Raw genomic sequence first — 23,627 nt, forward strand, 5'->3', positions numbered from 1 at the left:
CTCTGTTAGGCTGCATTCACACGACAGATTATTCCACTTTCCTGTTGTTTCCCTATCTGTTAATTTCTGCATTGTATGTGTGCTTTCATGGAACATAAAGGCCACTTCTGGAAGACTAGACAGCAAGCTTAGCACTCATCTCTGTGTTATTTCCTTCCAGGGGGAAAATAATCTATTTGCAAATAACACAATTGTCAGGAAACCAATAATAAGCCGCTCTATGAATGCTGAAAACATAGAAAAAAACAATAATTAAAAACACTTAAACATTAATAGAATTAAAACTATATACATATATAAAATCTGCTTAAAACATACAGATAATTACAATAAAAACAGCACGGCAGCAGCCCTTTCATCAAAAGCAGTCAGTTCCCCAAAGCCTGCTTGTTTAGATGAACTTCACAGTAATGAAATTATTATTTATTAAATTTGTATACTGCCCTTCATCTGTAGGTCTCTGGGTTTGCTAGTGTGTTATATTTTCTGAGTAACAAAGAACTCAAATAACATTGAAATTCATAAACCCTAGTCAGTCTTGACCACTACTCTGTGTAGAGCTAGAATTGACCCTGGCACTATTTTAATGCCAGCCACTGGCTGCAGAGCTATATCCCATTTGAAGGAAGTCCCATTTGACTCAGCAGGGTGTGTTCTCAAGTAAAGGAGCCTAAGTTTGGGCTGCACATCCCATTCCTACCATGAAACGGGGATATGGTTGTGACTAATATCCATGGATTTCAGTGGAATTTGAGCCTGGTCTTCACAAACAGCCCTTGGTATAGAAAAGACTTGTTTCTTGATACTATCATTCCAGACTGTAAGTGAAGGCTCAAATGGAAGCTCACTGTAGATATCACTCCAAGCACATTTAGTAAATTAGTTATTTACAATAACTCTTTCCCCTATGTGCTTGCTTACTATATGGAGAGGGGGTTTTTTAATATGGAGGAGTTTTTAGTCATATTTGCCCCTAACTGCAGTCTATCTGGTGTGGTGCAGAAAACAGTTTTACTGTTTTATCTGCTGTGTTACAGAACAAGGCCTCTGGGATTATCTCTGCTTTGTACAGTGGTACCTCGGGTTACATATGCTTCAGGTTACACACTCCGCTAACCCAGAAATAGTGCTTCAGGTTAAGAACTTTGCTTCAGGATAAGAACAGAAATCGTGCTCTGGCAGTGCGACAGCAGCGGGAGGCCCCATTAGCTAAAGTGGTGCTTCAGGTTAAGAACAGTTTCAGGTTAAGTATGGACCTCCGGAACGAATTAAGTACTTAACCTGAGGTACCACTGTATGTGGTTGCATTGAGATACTCTAACCTTTTTTCTTTCTTTTTCCCTTACTGTATTTTATTTAGGGGTTTTTTCAGGTTTTGAAGTTTACAAACAATTATCAAACAACCAACACAGAAAGAGAATTCCAAATACTCTAACCTTCAGAATACTCTAACCTTTTTTCAGTAGGTCTGGCATAATCTAACAATTCCCTTCTCTTAGCCCCCGATTCCGATTCTACAACTCTGTCCCAAGCAAAGAGGATAAATAACTTATAGTTACCCCCCTTCCCGCCCCCCTGGCTTACTACATCCAAGCAAACCACCCTCGGCCATGCAGAGGAGCGAAAGCCGTCCCACATGGATCAATATTTTAATGTGACTTATCAGGCTGGGTTGTTTACTTAAAAACTCCGGATCCCATAAAGGCCAAGGGGGAGCCAGTTTGGGGAACAGATGCTCTGAATGCCTCTTCTAGTAAACCGTATAGACAGAACAACAGCGTTCAGCACTTGAGAGAAAAGCAAAAGCAAAGGAGCTTTAAAGCACAAGACAAAAATAAGATCATGCTGCAATCCCACAGGACGGTAAGCGAAATCACTTTCGCGTGTTTCATTAAAAAGGAATGAGGGGTTCAAACTGATGGGTAGATAATTGGTACCGAGAGGTACGCGCCATTAGCGGCAACCGCGATCATATCCTCAAATACTTTTCAAAGCTTTCCTCCCATAAATAGTGTGATTATGCTGACTTTGAGGAAGAAAGACAGCTCATGTCAGTGGCCCACTTGCATGGGCCATGTTAACATCAGAGCTGTTACCCAGAATCACAGCTCTTCACCCGCAAGATGCAAAACCGCAAGTTGCTGTTTTCTCAGCAGACAGACGAGAAGCAGGGCGCTTTGTGAGTTTGCAGCGACTCCCCCACCCCACCAAGCTGGCTGCCAAATTTTAATATTTTAACTAACTCTGAATGTGCAGTTTTTGGAGAGGAAGCATTCCTGCTATTAGCTCCAGTGAGCCCTGAGGACAAAAGCTAGTTGAAAATTGACAAAATAATGATGCTAATAATAAGCACGATTGGGTTTTTATCAGGGAGTATATTAGATTTATATAAACGACAACAGCTTTCTTCAAATCCTTTCTCCTGCGTGGAGCGCAGTCAGCTACGCAATTGTTCCTCGCTGATATTTTCCTTTGCCGGTTTTCAGCAATTGCTTTCACGTCGCTCCCACGCCATCCTTCAGCCATGAAATCCACCCAAGGGGATGCCAGGGGAACGTAGGGGGCATTCGTTGCCATGGGGCTACCAGCAGGCCTCAGCAGCCCTCTCCTCCCTTCTGCTAGCAAGCAGCCGTCTTGTCACCTCCACGTCTAATAACCATGAGGTTTGGAAAGAATGACAAACCCTAGGAACCAATATTTCTCTGCTGTTCATTTTCTGTTTCCCTCTGAGTAATTGCTATACTATGATGAGTCCTTGATAACGCTGTGGGGAGGGTGGAAGTTGAGCTCTCCCTCACCCCCCCCCCTCCCAACTAGGCTTGCCACATTGCTGGTCCATTTTATTTTCTCACCTCTCAAACTAGATGTTTGCCAAATTTTGCTCATTCATCTTCAATTGCTTATAGGTGCAGAGGGGTGATTCTTACATGTGTGAGTGGAGACTTATCTCTTCACTCTACCATGAGTGGACTGGAGATTAGTTCTCTCTCACACACAACTTGACTAGGAACTTTGGAAAGGAGTATCCGTTGGTGCTAATGGGGCTTTTTCTAAGGCTCCTTCCTATCTGTATGGACAAGGAGTGGGGGCAATCCAGTCAAGGTGGGTGGTGGGTGGGAATGCAAGCTACCAATCCTCGCTCACTGACTTCTCCGTAAGAATCATCATCATCACCACCACCACCACCACCATCATCTACCCATACAAAGTACTTTGAGACATTTAGGGTCAGACTCAGCTAATCAGTCCCAGTAGCAGAAGCCTGTGCAAGGATTTCTGCTAGTGCAATTGGGCTCCCCCCATCCCACCCTTCTCTCTGTATCCCTCCAATTTGGGTTGGGGGAGAATCCTAGAATCACATGCGTCTGGAGGAAAGGTGAGCTAATTCTATCAGGCAAGCAGAAATTCTTGCACCGATAGAGCAATCTCCTTAGCACTGCATTGAATTCTTCCCATAGTACAGTATCCTGTTAATGTATCCCGTCACCAAGCAAGGATTTCCACTTCCACGGTGGGACTTTAATTCCTCTTCTGCCTCTGTGCATGACCTGAACTCTACCCAGGTCTACTCCAGAGGGTTGAGGGAAACTCTAGAACAGATTTAGGGTGCCTGGAGGAGAGTGGGGGAACGTTCCATTGCACAAGCAAAAATATTTTCACTGGCAAAACAGCTTTCTTAGTGCTACCAAGGAATTTTCACAGTGAAAAGCAGGGTATAAATGCATTAAATAAAGAAATAAAATGAAATGCATCCTGTGCATTTAAGCGAACGTTTAGTTTGGCCCTCAAGATAACTCACTCTTTCATACCTCCCACTTTTACCAGATTTACAAGGACTGTGTTTTCCCAGTGTGAGTGTTGTTTACTGGTGCAAACTGGAGCTCTACTCTAGCTCACTTGACAACAGTGCTTTCCTGTGAAAATGCTGAATGGCCTCTTTGCAATGGTTTGCAATCATTTATTTCTCAGGCCTCATCAGAGTTCCCAGAGGAGATTGCTTGTTAAAGCACTCTTGAGAATTGTAGCTCTGTTCATGGAATACGGGCCTCCTAACAACCAAATCACCCAGTTCCCAGGATTCTTTGGGGGAAGGCGGGACTGTTTAAAGTGGTATGATACTGCTTTAAATGTATGGTGCAGATGAGGCCTTAGGAAAATCTCTGGAAAAATATATTTTCGCTTAGATTTGGCTGTTAAAGAATCACTTCTGCAGAACCCCCCATCACTTGATGGGGATTCTGGAGTAAGTTTCAGGCCACACCAGATACCCAGAAAGCCTCGCTATCCTATGGGGATTTAACATGAAATCTAGTGTGTCTCTGCTGTGGGTTGCCTTCCACATCTGGAGGAGAGGCACATGTCTAAATTCAGTCATGTTGCTCTAATTTTGATCCCACTTCATTATTTACCTTTTCCTTTTAGGATGTCAGGTTTTATATTGTCCTTCCCGTTCAGCTGTATTTATTCTCCAGTTTATCTCTCATCTCTGGCCCCACTATAATTGCCTCCTCTGCCTGTGCATTCCTCTGGTTCATTGTCGCTAGTTAAAGCTAGTTAAACCTTTTCTTCTGTTCCATGCCCTTGACCTTTTCCTATCCTTTATCCTTTTCTGTGGAACTCTTTATACTCACTGATATTCATCAAACCGCTTATCTTCCACTTAAAAAAAAATGCCTCAAGACTAATTTATTTCAGCTTGTGTGTGTGTGTGTGTGTGTGTGTGTGTGTAAAGGGCAGAGCTGTAGCTCAGTGGTGAAGCATATGCTTTGCTTCCCAAATTTGATCCCCGACATTTAGGGCTGGGAGAGAACCCTCCCTAAAACCCAGGAGAGCCACTGGCTCTGTATAAGGCGCACTGTTAGTGGTTCAGCAGTAAAACTGCTCACACATTTGCAAAGCTAAGCAGGGTCCCATCAAGTTGGATGGGGGGCTGCATGTTTCGATTCTTGCATTGTGGGGGTTGAGCTAGATGACTCTTGGTGTCCCTTCCAATTCCATGGTTCTATTTCCTGTGAGATAATATGCCTTCTCTTCCAATTCTTAGTTTTTAATTTTTCTTTTTAATTTTACTTCTGTCTAAATTAGGTTGCAAGCCCATTGGGCTGGGCGTGTATTTTAATATATTCTGCACAATGCCTCTTTTTTGTTTGGTTTTTTAAGCCATTACAACAATAATTGTTCTTTCATAAGGTGAACCATGATTTACATCAGTGCTACTCAAAGTGGTGGTTCACAGACAGGTGCCTCTCCATGAGCCATTGGCTGCTGGACTGTGGTGATTCCATCATAACCCAGGTTGGGTGGGATGCTTCAAGGGCCACATATGGTACCTGTCCCTGGCACATTGGGGCTGGGGAATTGCTAACCCACCACTTCATAGTTTTAAAAGCACTGATTTGCATGATAACAATAGTCCCTTAATGAAGTAGAAGGTTTGTGGTTGGGTGCACATTTTAGATGACTGTGCAGACAGAAAGCTTAGCAGAAAGACAATGCAAGGCCAGGCTCTCTAGACTGCAACTCTGAGCAGCAGAGAACAAGGCCAGAGGGAAGCTCTTCCTCTTAAGAGCCTACTGGATCAGGCCAATGGCCCATCTAGTCCAGAGCCCTGTTCTGACAGTGGCCAGCCAACCAGATGTCTGTGGGAAACCACAAGCAACAACAGATATCCAACTACCTCCAGCTATGGAGGCAGAGCCAGGGCTTGCCCACCCATGAGGCAAGCTGAGGCGACTGCCTTGCGTGGCAGGAACCACAGGGGCAGCAGATCCAGCCTGCAAGGAATGCATTGCCTGCTGCCGCAGTGGTAGCGATGGATGTGTCACGCTCCCTTGAGGCCTGATCTGCTGCCTCCTCAGCAGACATTGCTCCATGTTGCATCTGCAATGGCCTTTCTGTGACTTACATAAATGGTGTGGTTGTTCACACAGCAAGCTGGGGAAGTCAACATTGCGGCTAAAACTAGCCATGATGGAGACAGCCACACTTATTGTTCCCTCTCCCTTCTCTTCCTTTGCAGCAAGCACATTACTCTCAGCCTGGTTCCAGTACTTACAAGAAGAGAGAAAAAATGTCTGATATGAGGTAGATAGTGGCAAGGGGAAGCAGCAGAATGGTTAGGGCCAGCCCTACTGTTCGGCAGGAGTGAGGAGGCTGCCTCAGGTGGCAGATGTTGAAGGTGTGGGGGAGCAGCAGAGAGATGTTGACGCTCATGCGGCCTACCCTGTGCCCTCTTAAGTTAGCCCTCAGTTACCCCATCCCCAGAGTTGAAGTAATATTCCACAGCCAGTCGATTCTGGTTCCATAAATGGAATGAGGGTGCCATCTTGTCCTTCTCAGGCAACACAATGCTTTGGGCCAACTCTGTTGGCTCCCCTCAGCTGTGTGCACATTCTGATGGTTACATCAGATCCCACCAGGCATGTGACTGGACCCTATCAGGTCTGGCCCCAGTTTTGGATGCAGTTCAGTGGGTCCACGTCCCAGTCAGTTACACCCAGTACTATCAACATACAGATCGTAGGAAGAAGCCACCTTGCACCAGATCAGGCTATTTGTCCACTGAACCCAGGCAGGGGCCCTCCAGGTCATTAACTATGTGGTCATTATTTTTTAAAGCAGATTTACCAAAGGGTCTTCTGCATGAATCTCTTCTCTACCCTCAAACTACAGATTCACCCCCAGACCTTTGATTCTGACTTTTCCCCAGTACGTACTATATTGGGTGTGAGTTGGCAAAAGTTCCCCCTGCCCAGTTACACAAAGAGGAAAATGTGTGGTTGGAGCTGAACCCTTGCTGGTGTTTGTAACACAAAGGTTGTCCAGATTGAAAAGAATCATGTGTCTGTTCCCGATTATCTTTGTTTCAGAAGCATTCCAACAAAAAACAGAAAAAGCCATTCCCTTCCCGCTATGGAATCCTGCAGGCCAAACCTGCTGTATCGTAAGGAAAAATTGGCTTTCACTTTCCCCAACAAGTTTCTCACCTTGACAAGCTTTTCCATTTCATTTCTCGAAGGTTGACAAACACCTCTCTTTTTATTGTTTTCCTTCATTAGGGAAGGAACAAAAAATGGGCACTTAGGAAAATGAAATGCCTGTTCCTTCTGAAAACTAATCATTTTTACAAAATAGCCTTACACCCACAGTTGAAGGGAGAGGGGAGCCACTTTAATCAGGTTAGTTAAATCTTTCTCTCTTTCTCTTCAAAGGGGCTTTTGAAATTAGAGTGAAACACGATTCTGGTGGGGGTGAAGGAGAAAGGGCGGGGGAGCTCTGACACTGGAATACTTATCTCCAATCTTCCGACTTCCTTTTCTTTTCCTATTTGCAACAGCGTGCGTCAAGAACCAAGGCTTGACTTCTCCACAAAGCCATGTCAAGAGAAACCCCACAATGCATCTGTGATTTTATGGATCGTAACCCACTTTGGTATTAAGACGCAAGAGTTCAACAAGCAAGCAGTTCCTTTATCTTCGAGAAAAAAGCAAGTTCTCTTCCAGGTAACATGAAAGATGCTATTTGTATGCAACATGGTAATGCACAGTATTTTGCCCTGCCTCTTCCCTCCATCCCCCAAAATGGTGGCAAGGGAATGAGCAGGGGTACCCTATAAAGGAGCCAAAATTCTATATACTTCAGGTGTAACAGGTGCCCTAGGAGTTTGCTGCACCAGCTGAGTTTTCAGGGTGTGATGCCACAAACGATGCAATATACTCAACTCAATGCCACAGTTTAGGGCATGTGAAATAATCCAGGCCTGAGTGCCAACTGCGTTTCTGCCACGCTATGTTGAACTAAGGAAGACTTCGAATCAGGCTGGTGCCCGATGTAGGGTTTTAAATCAGCTAATAGTGTGTTGCTGTGACCAGTAAGGTCCTATTGGGTCATGGTCACCAGTCGCATCACCTGAATGGCTGATAGGTCCCATTAGGTATGAACATATCTGTCAGTTTCAGATTATTTTAATTTCTCTCTCTCTCTCTCTCTCTCTCTTTTGGTTTGCTACACTTCTATATCAGTTTGTGATGAAATTTCCTCTGCCTTTCTCCAAATATACCCATTTATAGATGCCATTTTCCCTAATGCTTTTTTTTTTTTTTTTTTTTGCAAACTGGTGCATCTTTAGGCACATTTTCATCTAATATTTCCGTTTCGGAAGACATTATATGGTTGGAAAACTGCGTCACATAATTCGGAAAAGTACCTGGCTCATCTTGCTTAGCCACAGGCCCTCCGGGCTGCATTCTGCATCTGTCCCATTACCTACCACAGCCTTTCTCAACCTTGGGTCCCTACATGTTGCTGGACTACAACTCCCATCATCCCTGACCACTGGTCCTGCTACCTAGGGATGATGGGAGTTGTAGTCCAACAACATCTGGGGACTCAAGGTGGAGAAAGCCTGATCTACTCATTTGGGTAGTTTAAAACAACAACAGCAACAACAATAACAACAGCAGCAGCAACAACAACAGTATTTGACATTCATACCCATGCAAGATTTGTGCTCTCCTTGATCTTCACTCAATCTACAGCTGTTTGGGAGCTGGGAATTTAAGGATATTTTCTTCAAAGTGCTTTCAAAGTATCGCTGGTTCAGCCCACATCTCTCATTAAAGAACAACCCATCAAAGGCAAGAGAGAGGGCAGGGGTGGATGTTGCCCTAAGGGGCCTGAGCAACATGTATGGGATCTAAACCAGGGGGATAAATCCTGGGTAATCAGCTTGAGATCTAGAGCAGGCTTCCTCAACCTCGGCCCTCCAGGTGTTTTGAGACTACAATTCCCATCATCCCTGACCACTGGTCCTGCTAGCCAGGGATCATGGGAGTTGTAGGCCAAAAACATATGGAGGGCCGAGGTTGAGGAAGCCTGATCTAAAGCAAAAGAAAGACGGGAGCAGTCCACACTGCAGCATTTTCTTTCTACTGCTCAGTTGGAATATTATCTGTTTCTGAAGCATGATATGTTATAGTTAGGCTGATATAATGGGAAATTATAGTGCAGGGTTGGTTGTTTATTCCATTGTAAGTTCTATTACTCTGACTTCAGCAATAGCTGTGATTTAACGAGTAAGCTGTGGCTATTTTAGTTTACAACTAAAATGTCATTAAAAAATATTTTAGGGAAAGTGAATGGGCCAGACACCCTACTGTATTGACCAGGATTCTAGAGTCTCCTTCTGCTTCATTTACCATGAGCTACTAGGCTGGGCTCAGTATGGCTAAATTGGTTCCAGCCAAACCACATTTATAGGTTGGAGTCAATTGGTTTATCAACTGTTGACCGTCTAGATTGCCAAACAGCTTGCATTCACAATGGAAATTATTTCTGCCTACAGAATTTATCATGTTCACCTCTTTAAACGTATTCCCTTTCTCTGTTTTATTGTAGGTACCTGTGGTTATAATTTCGGAAATCTAGAGCTGCACGTCTCCCCACTCCTCAGTGCCTCTTTCCTGCTGGAGCTGTGGAGTGTGACAATGGTGTTTGTATCCAATCTGTCAAACGCCATTATCACACTAAATAGCTACTGTTAGATAAGCCATCGGGTTCAGCAGAGGGAAGGAAAAGGAAGAGAATTATTGGAGCAATATATTTTGCGGTGCCAAAATCTCATGCAGTAAATAATACGATCTGCTTTTCTAAAAGTACACATTATGATCCCAGTAGCTTTGCAGAGATGTGTATGACTCATGTTTGTGTTCATGGGATGGAGAGATATTTTAGTGATCAAGCACAAGTGATTATGTACATTTATTCCTACATTATAACAAACGGCCTACACAACTGTCTTTCTTTCATTTTCACTCCCCAAAGCAACACTCTAAGTGTTTATTTCACTTATTAACAAGTTAATAGTTATAGCTATTTCAGTCTTGAACAGGAGCTCCATTGTTGTATTGACGTTTGACAAATGAGCCTGAGAATGGAGGCATAATTCCATTTTTGGCACTCAGCTGTGTATACAAGTCATCATTTAGTCAAATGCTGAGCGGTATTATTGCCATGTCGTTGTGGAGCTTGGCAGAAAAGCAACCGTGATCCTTGTTCATAATTGCTATATAAATATTCCATAGGTGTGTATATTTCACTGAAATCAATGTGAAGCATTTGAAGCACAATGCATAGACAACTTATGCCAGAAACGGAGTCAGAGGTTACTACTTCTTCTCTGCAAAGCATCCATCACCCTGCTCTACTTTGTGATCCATGATGAAAGTAAAAACAGGGTGTTTCACACATTATGCAGCAGCAAAACCAGGTTTGCCACTGAGCGTACCCTAAACAGCACTTGCAGCCAATGTTAGCTCTGTGATTCATGTACCTGTATAATAAATGTGTACACTGCTGACATGTAGTCTTTCGTTTTTCCTTTTTTAGATGTATGCTTAAAGCAAGGGTGGCGGGGCTTGTGGCCAGTGGTTGGGAATCATGGGGGTGGTTGTCCAGTAACATCTGCAGGACTACAGCTTCCCTGTCCCTAGTTTCAGACATCTTAGCTTTACACCCCAAATATATACAGTATTGTGTGAATCAGTCCTCAGCATAGATATCAAAATATTGGTGTGCATTCATTCTGAAATTCTGCCAAAGCAAACACATTCCAACCCTTCTTATTACAGTGGTACTGTTATGAACTTAATTCGTTCCGGAGGTTAAGAAACCGTTCTTAACCTGAGGTACCACTTTAGCTAATGGGGCCTCCCACTGCTGCCGCATTACTGGCGCACAATTTCTGTTCTCATCCTGAGGCAAAGTTCTTAACCCGAGGTACTACTTCCGGGTTATCAGAGTCTGTAACCCGAAGTGTTTGTAACCCGAGGTGTTTGTAACCCGAGGTACCACTGTATCTGTTATGACAATATTGTAGGCCGTAGATGTTTTAAAGTTCTCAGCTAGGCCTATAATCATAAAACCAAAACACCTCTTTCCCCTTCAGCCCTCTCCCCTGGTATTTATTCTATCTAAGGGGTTAACCACTCCCCCCCCCCCCGAAGCAGAATTCATAACATGGGGCGGCTGCAGCAGAAGATGAATAATCAAAAATTACTTTTCTAATTGTTCCTTTAATGGATGTCTTTCACCAGTGGATGGAATACCATGGGTGGCAACCCTGTTTCTAGGATCTTGGGGTTTCTTGGGAGGTAGCCAAGGGTTCCTCTGGGCGAATCAGAGACTGATCATAAAAACATTTTCATTACTGACTGTCTTTGGCAATGAGCAGTCACAGGGGAAATGGAGGCATTTGTGGTTTGCATGGGTAATAAGCAGGCTTGACAGACCTTGAATGAGCTTAAGTGTACCCTAGAATTGTTGATGCAGGAATACACACACACACACACACACACACACACACATTCCTGGATGGCCAAGACCCAAGTTTGGGGCAAGTACCGGTACTTTTTGGTGAGGGAACCCCAGCAGAGATTTAAAGTCACAAAAAATGCAGCAAAGTAAAGCATGGAAATACAGGCTGTTAAACTTTTAAAACAGGCCGTTCCAAGGTTCCCCGCTTCCCCCAGCATTGGAAAAGACCTCACATTTGGTAACTTTTTTAAAATGGGCTACTTACAAAATCTTCAGAGCTCAGATTAATGTGCATCAGTGCACAAGCAGAAAAACTTAGCTTTGTTACAAAATGGCAGAAGTTCCTAGATTATTGGCTGGTGAGAGTCATACGGCTGAGCTAGACCAACCAGCTCTTGACACGCTGAGTTTCTCAGGTAGACTGGGGGTAGGGAGCATTAGGCTTGATTACCTATTTCCTCCCAAGGTAAGAGGAAGTGACATGGCAGGAAGCCTGGCAGGAAACTTAGCTATGGTATGAACCCCTTCATGCATTAACTGGACTTAAGCATGTTGGTTATATGAGGCTGGTTATCCCACAAGAATAACCCTCCAAAACCCCTTGCAAGTTCATTGACAGCAGAAGGCTTTAGAAGCTTTGAAATAGTGCATTTGCCAATTCAGATGTGACAAAAAGCCACATGGGCAGGAGAAGAGATTCCTGCCTGCTCTCAAGTCAGGCATTGTTCCTGCAAAATTTAACCACACGTATTCATTTTAATTATAGTTGCTTCGTATACTTTCCTTTATTTTGCACTTGAGACTCCAGGTCCGGCTGGCATTAATACAGTGGTGCCCCGCAAGACGAATGCCTCGCAAGACAAAAAACTCGCTAGACGAAAGAGTTTTCCGTTTTTTGAGTCGTTCCGCAAGACGAATTTCCCTATGGGCTTGCTTCGCAAGACAAAACGTCTTGCGAGTTCTTGCGAGTTTGTTTCCTTTTTCTTAAAGCCGCTAAGCCGTTAATAGCCGCTAAGCCGCTAATAGCTGTGCTTCGCAAGACGAAAAAACCGCAAGACGAAGAGACTCACGGAACGGATTAATTTCGTCTTGCAAGGCACCACTGTACATTACTGTTGGCAGTTTTGTCAACACCCCACTGCCTGTCTCGTGTGCAATTTCAGAAGTGTTGTTTTGTTTAATTGACTTCCCTCAAGTCCTTCCCAAAAAGGATGTCCACAGAGCCAATGCTTCTTCCCTTAAAAAAATAATATAAAATGGATCTGGCCTTGAGCCTAGGATGAAAATCAGCACTGCCAGGAATGCCATCTGTCCTATAGTTGCCTTTGCTGTACTTGGGGAGACTGGAGCCCTGAATATTTTCCCATAGAATTGGGAGATGCCTGATGACAATGAATGAGAACTGGAATCTCAGAGCCTTATTCCTCAAGTAATGCAGATACCTAGAATAGATCTAATGTAAGAGATCAGGAAAATCCGGCCTACTCAGTGGTGAGTAAGCTACTCTTGGTCATCATGGTGGAGCGACTGAAGCAAGAAACTGATTTCAAAACCAAGAAAGAAGGCCAATTTGAAATCCAGTCTCCAATTTTCAAATCCACATATTTCCTAAACAGGCATGCATACTAATTGGTTGCTATAACAACGGGAAGATGTCTACTTGCCATTCAGTAGAGTCTGTATATGTCGCCAAGGAAAATAACCCCCAAACTCCTGATCACGCATCCCACAGACATTCTACAACACGCACACGCAACACAAATGCACACACATTAAACATGGCCATGTACTAGAAGGCTTAGGTGCCAAGAAGTTTCCAGAAGCAAAGATTGGTAGGTTGCGGGGCAGAACTCTTTGGGTGACAAAGTCTGCAATTTGCAAAATGAACACATTTGCACGATGTAGCATGTCATATTTATAATGCTTAGCCTCAAGAGTAATTTTTTTTTTGTCCTGGTTCATTCTCATACATGTTTGATTTGCTTTTTGTATATTTTATATAATTGTTTTAGTGGTTTCAGGTTGTGTTTTTATTTCTATGGATATTGCTTGTAAATTGTACATTGGCCATTAGTCAGATGTGATTCCTGCAGTGCAGGAAGTTGGACTAGATGACCTTGGGATCCCTTACAACTCTAAAATTTTATGATATTACTGGGAACATTGTACAACTTTAAGGTGGGATCAACAAGCAAGTCAATGATCAGACCAATGATCAGATAAATACTCCCCCGCCCCTCCATTTTTGTCATCTCTTCATTAATTAATTTATTTACACTTTTTGTGTTAATTCAATATCAGTGTTAATTAGATTATTTTCTTACTGAATTTTATTATATATGTTCTTGTCTTCTTTCTTTATACATATCTCTGCACATATCCATGTGTATATATGGAAATCTATTTCCTTTGGCACCCACCCACCCATATATTATCATTTTTTAAATTTCAAAATGTATTGCATTATTTACATGATAATGATGGAAGTTTGGATTTTAAAAATAAAATAAAATTTCATAGCTGCACACTGCTGAGGCATACTCATCAATAATTTCTATGTATGTAGAATAAACCCAAGTGCTGAAAACAGGATCCGTCCAGTGTTTTGTGGCTCACACTGAACAACAAATGCTTTCCCCTACTTTTTTTGTCCTGGATTGTTTAGAACTACCCAGGTTCCAGGTACTAAATGCAAGCATCCTTATTTGTTTTTCTCAGTAATTATTTCTTTCATTCAGCAGCGAATAGGCAGATCAGGTTGGGAGTAAGATTTGCAAAACCAGTGAATATTCTCTTACTGTCACCTATAAGGCCCTCCAATCACCATAAGTTGCACGCCCACATTATTGTATGTACAAGGAACAAAGTCTCTAAAAGCTTTAATCACCGTAGCTGCAGGTAATTTAGGGTGTGCTTTTCAAAAAGGCCCCTTTCACAAAAGCTAATGGAAGGAACATCAAGACTGCAACCCCAGCAACCTTTCAGAGCTTGCAGAACGAGCCAAGTGACGAGAGGTTGGTGTGGACTTGCATCAGGTGGGCATGTATTGCTGGGTGTGTGTTGTGTGTGCCCAAACTCAAATTTCAGCAGCAAAAACAACGGGCAAGGAATCAAGGAAACCCTGAACTTTTTAATTGGAGCTTTGCAAATGCTGGACGGGTGCTTCCAAATTTGGCCAATTTAGCAGGACACCATAGTTGCTGCCCTGCTCTAAGCTGGGGGTAGCCATTATGTTCCATAATGCTGCCATCTCATGTTTCAAAACAACAACTTGGTACATCCAAATACAACATTTAACAAACGTGCACAGCAGTCACAACACGTCCTGGAGGAAGCCTGCTATTGAGAGATATCTCTGTTGTTTTTAGCTGCATTCCAACCAGCCAATTCATAGGTGGGTAAGTGCATTTTCCTTCTTATTGTGGAGTTGGAAGGGACCCCAAGGGTCTAGTCCAAACCCCTGCAATGTGGGAATCTCAACTAAAGCGTCTGTGACAGCTGACCATCCAACCTCCATGAAATGAGAGTCCACCACCTCGAGACCAACTGTCAAACAGCTCTTACTGTCAGAAAGTTCTTCCTGATGTTTAGTTGGAATCTCCTTTCTTGTTACTTGAATCCATTGGTTTGAGTCCGATCCTCTGGAGCAGGAGAAAGCAAGCTTGTTCCCTCTTCCATGTGACAGCCCTTGAGATATTTGAAGATGGATATCATCTCTCTTCTCAGTCTCCTCTTTTCCAGGCTAAACATACCCAGCTCCTTCAAACGTTCCTCATAAGGCTTGGTTTCCAGACCCTTGATCATCTTGCTTGCCCTTCTCTGCACACATTCCAGCTTGTCAAAATCCTTCTTAAATGGTGGTGCCCAGAACTGGACACAGTATTCCAGGTGTGGTCTGACCAAAGCACTAATATTGCTTCCATTGAACTTGCAGCACTGACGCTCTGTGTTTTAATTTTTAATTTCTTTAAAATGTGCACATACTGGCCATCCAGTTTGGAATCTGAAGTGGTGTGTGGTAATTGTAAAACCCATAAGATGAGCAATGATAACAATTCACACATAAAAGTAGAATTAAATTAAATTACAAATCAAATGCAGAGTTTTCCAACATTCAGCTTGCTGGGGAAGCTGAATAATATTTCTGAGCTCTTATTATGCTTTGTATTGGAAACTGTACATATGTGCATGTAAGGTTGATTAGAAAAGGAAGGGGGGATCTTTTTTTTGTACATCTCCTATTATTCGTTCCAATTGTAGGGCTACGTCCTTCAATCTGCCATTTGCTGCAGTTGCCCTTTGGCACGGAGACAAAAGTTTGCACAGAAGCAACCCTGCATTGTCCAGCGCCTTGACAGATTAGAGGAAGATTTGGACAGGATGACTAAAACGTTTGCAAGCCAGAATTGTCTAATTTTCTCTTTGGACTCAGAGAAGCTATAGCAGCGTTTCTGCTTTAAATAAATCATGTGTGCATTTAGTGCCAACTTGGGTGGCTTCAAAAGAGGATGAGAAAAACTCATGGAGGAGAAAGCTATCAATGGCTACTAGCCATGATGGCTATGCTCTTGTCTCCATGGTGGGAAGCTTTCACATTTCTGAACACTAGTTCCTGGAAATAACAGGAGGGGAGAAGGCTCTTGTGTGGTGTGGTGTAGTGGTTAAGAGCGGTAGACTCGTAATCTGGTGAACCAGGTTCATGTCTCCGCTCCTCCACATGCAGCTGCTGGGTGACCTTGGGCTAGTCACACTTCTCTGAAGTCTCTCAGCCTCACTCACCTCATAGAGTGTTTGTTGCGGGAGAGGAATGGAAAGGAGATTGTTAGCCGCTTTGAGACTCCTTAAAGGTAAAGAGACCCCTGACCATTTGGTCCAGTTGTGGCCGACTCAGGGGTTGCGGCGCTCATCTCGCTTTATTGGCCGAGGGAGCCGGCATACAGCTTCTGGGTCATGTGGCCAGCATGACTAAGCCGCTTCTGGTGAACCAGAGCAGCGCACGGAAACACAGTTTACCTTCCTGCCAGAGTGGTACCTATTTATCTACTTGCACTTTGAGGTGCTTTCGAACTGCTAGGTGGGCAGGAGCTGGGACTGAGCAATGGGAGCTCACCCCATCGTGGGGATTCAAACCGCCGACCTTCTGATCGGCAAGTCCTAGGCTCTGTGGTTTAACCCACAGCGCCACCCGCGTCCCAGGCTCCTTAGAGTAGTGATAAAGCGGGATATCAAATCCAAACTCCTCCTCCTCCTCCTCCTCCTCCTCCTCCTCCTCCTCCTCCTCCTCCTCCTCCTCTTCTTCTTCTTCTTCTTCTTCTGCTCAGGTCCTGCTTGCAATTTTCCCACAGGCATCTGGTTGGCCACTGTGAAAAGATGCTGGACTAGACGGAACAATGATCGTAACCGTCAGGCTGCTCTTACGGTGTTATGAATTTGTTCCATTAAAAAAATGCACAGAGAATCTGCTGCTTTGTTCTCTTTGTCTCCTTTCATCTCTGACCCAACAACATTTGCAAGTTTTTGAAGTACTACGCAGGTCTACAAATGCTACAGAGACAGTCATATGATGAGTGTTTACTTGTTTATACACCACTGGCAATCATCCTTCCATCATACCATATTTGATCGAGGGGAGACAACCATCTGCCTCCAGAATCTAAAATACGGTCCTTTATCTCTGGCAACATCACTCTTATGTACAATCTTTGTCTTGCCATTTCATGCTTTTGCTTCCATAAAAGCTACTCCATGGGCTGAACTCTTTTTCTCATCTCCAGGTTTTTTCTTCTTCTCTAGTTGTCTTTCCATCTATCCTGTCTTCTCTTAAATTTTCCAATCTCTCCCCTTTCTCTCCTTTTTTAAAAATATAATTTTTATTATTTTCATTTAAAAACATAAAATATTACAACATTATAATAACCATTCTGAAACATTTGCCCGTGACTTCCCTCCCTCCCTTCAACTGGTTTCCAATTTCTTAATAAATTACATATGCATTTCTACTGTCAGTTTCTGTCCTTCAATACATATCAAATCCTTCTATTTATCCATGGTCAGATAGCATTTTTATATTGTGTTCAGGGTTAATATCAGTCCTGCTAGAGTCTTCACATTTTTGCAATGATCCCTTAAATATTCAATAAATTTACTCCAATCTCTCTGGAATTTCTGGTCGCTTTGGTTCTGGATCCTCACAGTCAGTTTGGCTAGCTCCGCATAGTCCATCATCTTCATCTGCCACTCCTCAATCATTGGTAATTCTTGTAATTTCCACCTTTGAGCTAACAAAATTCTTGCTGCAGTAGTGGCATACATAAATATTCTTTGGTCTACTTTTGTAATCTCTTCTCCCATCAACCCAAGCAAAAACGCTTCTGTTTTTTGGGGGAAATCTTTTTTAGTTCATTATAGACCATTTCCAAAAAAAATTCACCTTATCACAAGTCCACCACATATGGTAAAAATCTCCATCCTTTTCATTACATTTCCAACATAATTTATTTTTCATCCTATACATTTTGGGCAATTTTACTGGGGCCAAGTACCACCTATACATCATTTTCATTACATTTTCTTTTAAGGCCATACATGCTGTAAATTTAAAATTCTGATTCCATAATTTTGACCAAGATTCATACTGGATATTATGCCCAAAGTCTGTGGCCCATTTCGTCATTACTTCTCAATCTCTCCTCTTTCTCATCCCTCTTTCTCCTTCATGCTCTCTGCTGGCTCTAATCTTTTCATTTAAACCCTGACTTATCTTGATTCCTTCCCATTTGTCACTGTGGCACTTTATCACGGGAATGCTCTGCCTTCTCAAGATTTGTCCTGCTTCACTGCCATTGATTTTTAACCAAAATTAATTTATACTCTTTCTAACATTTTAAACCAATTTCCCCCCTCTTTGATCTTGGCAATTTATCTGTGTTTTTTGTGGTTACCTTCTGCCTCTGTCCCTTGCATGGCCCACATTTTGGGCTTACCTTAGATGGGGGGAGGGGGGCGTAGACTGCACTGCTCTAGGTAGAGATCTAACTAGCTACACATACTTGAGAAATATTTACCGTAAATGCTGTTGTTCTGTTCTGTTTTAAATTTTTGTTGTACCAATAAGGCTGCAATGTTAAATGCCAAGGGATTGTGCTGCGGGAGACTTTCTCTAATGTCAAAGAAAGAGGAAATATTAGTCAGCTGAGTAAATTTTCCCACCACGCATCTCCCACAGATCCTCAGGGCAGCCCAGAGCAGCATGTGGGATTGAATTGCTGACAGTGAGACCTTGTCAGCATATAACACCTTTGCTCAGAGACCTGCTGTGGTTGCAGATTTGCTTCAAGGCCAAGGATTTCCTCCATGAAATCTGGGGTGTTAGGGGAGGGGCAAGACCTTTGGTGGGGGACACTTCATGCTCCTTCATCCACAATTGCTTCCTGACCCTTGCACCCAGCTCTCACCTGTGGCTCCTAGAAGCTGTCAGCGTGCGACAGTGGCCACACCCCAGGAATGGCTTTGGCTGGCCAGCTAGACCAGGTGAAGTTAGCCGATGGGTCTCAAACCCTCAGTGAGTCAGGGACTTCCCCTCCATGTGAAGACAGGCTCTGGCAGATTGAAGGGACAAGATCAATAATGGTTCCAATAGTCAAGAAGGCGGTTTCTGCATATGCTATAGAGGGAAGTAAGGGGAAGGGAGTCCATCTAGGAGAGGGATAACTCATCCTAAATTAAGGTTACCAGACTTTTTTTCCAATGAATCCAGGGACACTTTTCAGCTTCTATAGGAATGATAGGATTTTGTCAGGACTGATTTGTAAATCTGGGGACTGTCCCCGGGAAACGGGATGTCTGGTAACCTTATCCTAAATCCCCACTGCCTTGCGGGATATCTTCAGATGCAGAAAAGGCTAAGGAGTAAACCCTACAAATCTGGATTGGAGTCCCTAAAACGGTTGGATAGCACCTTGCATGCCTCTTTCCAGCAACTCCTGCAGTCAAGCTGGTGCCAAACATATTGCTCTGCTTTCCTTTGCACCACACTAGCAAGGCTGAGAGGGGGGGTCTTGTTGTCTGGGTAGCCCAGAACCTCCATACATACTGTTCAGGCTTGTGCCCTGGGGAGGTCACATGAAACCCATTACAGTTTGGGACCAGTTTACCTGCAAAATCACCTTACCCCCATATATGCCCACTAAAGCACTTTGATCTGCAGAACTGGCAAGTGTTACAGGTGCCACATAATATTTGTTCTGCATTTGAAAGAAACTGTTTTTTTGTGTTGTTTTTTTGTGGGAGCCCCCAGACTTTGGAACTCCCTGCTGATTGACAAAAAAGTACCTTTGCTGTACACTTTTTGGTGCCTGCTAAAAAAATGATTTGCTTAGGAAAGCCTATCCGAATATATAGCGTGTTGTTTTAATCTGGGTTTTAGCTTATGGTTGATTTTGATTACTTTTCAAAGTTTTACACGGTTGTTTTAAAGTGTGTTTTAAATGATAATTTCATATAACTTTGATTTTTTTGTTTTTGTATGTGGCATATACATTTTATGAAATAAAATAAATACTTTGTGGAGACTAGATAAAATAACATTGAACTATGGGGATCCTTTTTAAAAGAAAGAAAAAAAGAAACATCCTTTTGTTTGGGAAGTTTGCATGAAATGGATGTGATTCCCTCAAATGCCAAGACGTTCTGAACCAGGTTGAAGAGCCCGCACAGCTTTTTAAAAATTATTATTATCCTGCCTGGAAAATGGCTATGATGCTGCCTATTGTCATGGCAACTGATTGCAGCACTTGTCGATAAAGACACTTGCTAAGATTTTGATTAATGAATCAAACATGTTCTGCAGCTGACCCACACCTCCCACTGAGGCTTCCTCTCTTAAAATTCTGTCCCAGCAAATTATCCTTTTCGGTTAGATGGCAAAAAGGACCAGCTGAAAGGCACAAACAGGAATCTGAAACAGAAATTATTTGTGTATATTTTAGCACATCTGACAGGGATACCGTAATTAATGCACTATGATGAATCCTATCTCAGTGCAGAGGGCTGGATTAGCGATCCTGAAGGTCCTTTCCAACCCCTGCTTATAGCCATACAAAGCTCTTCTAATAAAAAAGAACCTAATTGCCTCTATGCATAGGGTGCAAGGTCAACAGTGCATTTAGAGCTGCATGTGGAACAATATTCATATGGATTTTAAAAGGAGTTGATTGCTTAGAGTAGGGATGGGGGGGGCTAGTTTTGGTCTCAAATCACAACAGCAGGCTGGCCCTCAATTGAATCAATAATTATGATTAATTCCATTTTTATGAATTGATGCTCACATTACTTTAATGCATTTTGCAGGTCATATTTTGTTTCTGAACGAATGTGTTTGTAGCAAAAATTGAATGGAGATGTGCCAATATTGGGATCCCATAGAAACATATTGCACATGCTGCTTACTTGCTATCCTGTCGAGATGAGCTATTTTGACAGGTTTGAAGTTGGCACAACTTGCAGTAGTTATTTCAGAGCTGAAGATATAAGAAATAGGACCGGTTTCCTTTGAGGGGTATATGCATCACACTGCCACCCCTAGTAAACAAGTTTGGGGCTCATGTACTAATTCAAGAACCTGCAAAACCTGTTTCAGATATAAAGGTGAAGGGACCCCTGACCGTTAGGTCCAGTCGCAGACAACTCTGGGGTTGCAACGCTCATCTCGCTTTACTGGCCGAGGGAGCCGGCATACAGCTTCCGGGTCATGTGGCCAGCATGACTAAGCCGCTTCTGGCGAACCAGAGCAGCGCACGGAAACGGCGTTTACCTTCCTGCCGGAGTGGTACCTATTTATCTACTTGCATTTCATGCTTTCGAACTGCTAGGTTGGCAGGAGCAGGGACTGAGCAACGGGAGCTCACCCCGTCGCGGGGATTCGAACCGCCGACCTTCTGATTGGCAAGCTCTAGGCTCTGTGATTTAACCCACAGCGCCGCCCACGTCCCATTTCAGATATAAGTGTGGGACAAAAAGATGAGCACATGGTCCACAGATAATGCCTTTGCGGCACAACTCCATTAATACAACCCTCCAGACTTGTTTGACACATATTCAATAGGATGACATACTCATAGTATCATAGAATCATAGAAGGGACGTGGGTCCTCTAGCCCTACTCTCTGAAATGCAGGAATCTTTTGCCCAACGTGGGACTCAAACCCATAACCCTAAGATTAAGAGCCCCATGCTCTACCAACTGAGCTATCGAGAGAAGTCAATGCTTTCAAGGACATTTAAAGCAGAGGTGGGGCTTTGTAGGCCAGACCTTTATCAGATCCTAGCCTCATGGCCCAAATTTGACAGGTGGTAGAGTGAAAGCCTGGCTTCCCTTCCTAATGCACAGGTGGGAATGTGCGGCTTCCCTATTGTACACAGGTAGCTGCATCTCCACCTGCCTCACACCTGACTTCACATATGACGGGAAGGTGGGTGTGGTTTCGGGGAAATGTGGGTCAAGCTCAGCTGGTTAGAGCGTGGTGCTGATGACACTAATTTTGGCCTGTGAGCTAGAGGTTCCTCACCCTTGGACTTCAAAGTTCCCTATGAACAGGAGCCAGGCCTTTAACAGGAAAAACCTGCTGATGAATTGGTTATCATTAACTGAGCGGGGGGGGGGGGTCCTAGAAATGGTTGGTACACTCCTTCACAGCATCAGGCGAATTATCAACATGTTCACAATGCTAAGTCTTGTTTCAGTAGGAATTTAATTGGAGAGAAAAAATGCATGGAGTATAACAAGCATTATTATTACTGTGCAAATAATTAGGAAACAAAACCATTATTCTAGTACAGTGGTATTGACCTGGAAACTGTCGGTGGGTGGGTGAAATATAGGAAATATCTTAATGGGGCTTCAGGTATAATGAAATGAACTACTCCTGCAGATCTACGTACTTTGAAATCCAATGAAAGAAAATGATGTCAGATTTGTAACATTCACTTATACACACACACACACACACTCATTTTGAACAGGCAGTCCCCACCCTTTCCTGCAAGGTTCAAGTCGAGCTTCAATCATGTTTAAAGGCACTAAACCACAGAATACAATTTGCTAGGCTTGGGGTGGGGATTCTTAGGGAAGGACACAGCACTGAGACCTTCAGTCTGATTAACATGGCTCTTATTTCTTCGGTTATAAGTCTCACAAATACAGCAGTAACTCTCTACTCTGCACCATGGAAGCCTTCTCTAACCACTGATGTCACCCACAGACACACACACACTCCCACAACTCCCACACCCATTTCTCTCTCTCGTTTTTCTCACACACTTCTTCATAACAGCCACATTTGTGTCTCTGTCTCTGGGTTTTGGATTTTTTGTCAGAACGTTCTCAGAGGGTTAGAGTAGGGTCACATGTGTCCACAGCCCTTAGCCTTAACACCGGCTCACCACAGGGTTGCGTGTTGAGTCCCCTGCTCTATGCTCTCTATACGTATGACTGTACAGCCATCTACTCCAGCAACAAAATCATCAAGTTTGCTGATGATACCACGGTGGTGGGGCTCATTTCAGGAGGGGATGAGTCCGCCTATCGGGACGAGGTGGAGCGGCTCTGTGTTTGGTGTGGAGAGAACAATCTGGCTCTCAATACGGCTAAGACCAAGGAATTGGTGGTGGATTACAGGGGGGGAAAAAAGGCGGACATTCAGCCCTTGTATATCAACGGGGAACGGGTGGAGAGGGTGGCGGAATTCAGGTTTTTGGGAGTGACTATGGATCAGGGCATGACTTGGAGCGCAAATACCACTGCTCTGGTGAAGAAGGCCCAGCAGAGAATTTATTTCCTCAGACTTTTAAAAAAGAACAATCTGAGTGAGAGACTGCTGGTGTCCTTCTACCGAGGCTCCATAGAGAGCATACTTACATACTGTATTTGTGCTTGGTTCTCCAGTTGTACAGCTAGGGAGAGGAAGGTGCTCCAGAAGGTCATAACCACAGCCCAAAGGATTATTGGTCACCCTCTCCCACCTTTGGAAGAACTGTACGGTTCCCGTTGCCTTAGGAAAGCAAACAACATCCTGCAGGATCCATCTCACCCGGGATACAGTCTGTTTGCACTACTGCCTTCTGGCAGGAGGTATAGAAACATCAAGTCAAGGACAAATAGACTGAAAAACAGTTTTTATCCAAGAGCTGTGGCCTTTTTGAATGCTGTAACTCGATAGTGAGACCTGGGAGTTTGATGGGGGTGGGTGTGGGTGTGGTTGGAAGGTGGTTTGTTTGGTTGTTGCTGTTGTTTTGCTTTTGTTGTTTTTAAGGGATGG

General features: G+C 43.5%; 1 protein-coding gene and 2 long non-coding RNA genes across 4 annotated transcripts in view; 1 reads left to right on the forward strand and 2 right to left on the reverse strand.

Moving 5' to 3' along the window:
• LOC309514254 overlaps positions 1–11,606 on the reverse strand; it is a 39,743-nt gene extending 28,137 nt beyond the window's left edge. Inside the window, exon 1 of the long non-coding RNA XR_014211835.1 lies at positions 11,579–11,606. This is a non-coding gene — a long non-coding RNA (uncharacterized lncRNA). The remainder of the gene's footprint in view (positions 1–11,578) is intronic.
• Positions 1,708–10,357, forward strand: LOC309514251. Its single transcript, XR_014211830.1, has 3 exons — positions 1,708–1,863; positions 7,337–7,502; positions 9,397–10,357. It is a non-coding gene; the product is annotated as an uncharacterized lncRNA (long non-coding RNA).
• Positions 11,607–22,042: 10,436 nt separating the features above from the next.
• ALPK2 (alpha kinase 2) overlaps positions 22,043–23,627 on the reverse strand; it is a 64,458-nt gene continuing 62,873 nt past the window's right edge. For both annotated transcript variants that reach the window (XM_082241745.1, XM_082241746.1), the window contains exon 14: positions 22,043–22,655. The gene's annotated coding sequence lies outside the window, so the exon portion shown is untranslated. The remainder of the gene's footprint in view (positions 22,656–23,627) is intronic.

Source organism: Podarcis vaucheri, assembly GCF_965113315.1.
Source record: "Podarcis vaucheri genome assembly, chromosome: 11".
NCBI lineage: Eukaryota > Metazoa > Chordata > Lepidosauria > Squamata > Lacertidae > Podarcis > Podarcis vaucheri.